This window comes from Belonocnema kinseyi, chromosome 8 (assembly GCF_010883055.1).
Source record: "Belonocnema kinseyi isolate 2016_QV_RU_SX_M_011 chromosome 8, B_treatae_v1, whole genome shotgun sequence".
NCBI lineage: Eukaryota > Metazoa > Arthropoda > Insecta > Hymenoptera > Cynipidae > Belonocnema > Belonocnema kinseyi.
The window spans coordinates 49,310,400-49,311,848 of NC_046664.1; the positions used below are offsets into that span (position 1 = coordinate 49,310,400).

Genomic DNA, 1,449 nt, shown 5'->3' on the forward strand with positions numbered 1-1,449 from the left:
TTATTAAATTTTCAAATGAATAGTCAACTAGCTCAAGTTTTTTTTTATGTAATAAAAAAAATATATAGAAACAAATTTATTTTTTAAGTTTTAAATTAGTCTTTTAATTTTTTAAAGAAAACATCAAAGTTTTTAATTTTATCATTATTTTTAATTAACTTAAGTGCGTGTGTGTGGGTTATATATATTAATATTGATAAATTTATCACAAAAAATATTTAAAAAAAAAGAAAAAAAATCAACCAGAAAGATGATTTTTAAGTAAAATTATGAATTTTGAACCAGAAACTTGAGTTTTTAACTGAAAACTAGCAATTCAAAAAAAAATAGAATAGTTCAATTTTCAGTTTAAAAAATTAATCTCAAACAATAAAAAAAATAATTTTTAACAAAATTGCTAAATACAGTAATATAAAGCTACTTTTACAAATAGGGTCGCGATTTGGCGGACGATTTCAAATTCATGGACAAGTAGTAGTAGAATTTTGAACTAAAATTATAAATATTTAACTGAAGTACATAAATTTTTAAGCAAAAGATATATTTTTAAGCAATAAGATTAATGTTCAAAGATTTTTTTTTACAAAAATATTTATTTTCTACTAAAAAATACAATTTGTCCACAAAAGACATGAATTTTAAGAAAATAGTTGAATTTTCAATGAAAGGAGACAATTTTGCAAACAAATAGTTGAATTTTGAATTTAAAAAAAGAATCTGATGAATTTTCAACTAAAATTATGAATCCTCAACTGAAATAGTTATATTTTAAACAAAAAAAGTGAGTTTTCAAATAAGGCAATGAATCTTAATCGAAAATAGTTGAACATTGAAAAAAAAAGTTTACTAAAAAAGGTAAATTGTCAGCCAAAACTTAGATAATTAAGTTTTAAGTTATGAAAATCAATGTTTAATAAAAAAGACGAATTTTCAAATGAAAAGATAATTTCTCAACAAAAAATTAAATAAATAAATTTTCAGTAAAAAAAACCATTTCAAACAAAAAAATTAATTTTTAACTAAAATTATTGAATACTCAACTTGAACATTATTGTTAGCTTAAATACAAAATTATTTGTAACCAAAGAGAGAAACTTTTTAAATAAAATGTTATTTTTCATCCAAAGAAATTTATTTCTAACCTGAAGGATGAATTTTAAACTAAAATTATGAATATTGAACTGGAATACTTGAATTTTCAACTAAAAAGAAGAATTTCAAACAATGAGATTAACTTTCAAAAGAAAAAAATCATTTTCTATACAAAAAGTTGATTTTCTATTTTAAAAAGTCGTTTTTTTAAAACATATTACGTGAGTTTTCAACAAAATAAATGAATTTTCAATTGGAAAAGACAAATTTACATCAAATTGTTAAATTTAAAACTAGGAAAGATCAATTTTCCACTCAAAAGGAAACGGTTATTAAAAAAGAATTAAATTTTATTCT

The 1,449-nt window shown here is 19.8% G+C and overlaps 1 protein-coding gene across 2 annotated transcripts in view; it reads left to right on the forward strand.

Moving 5' to 3' along the window:
* Positions 1–1,449, forward strand: part of LOC117177662 (longitudinals lacking protein-like) — a 25,873-nt gene that overhangs the window by 18,820 nt on the left and 5,604 nt on the right. The window lies entirely within an intron of this gene.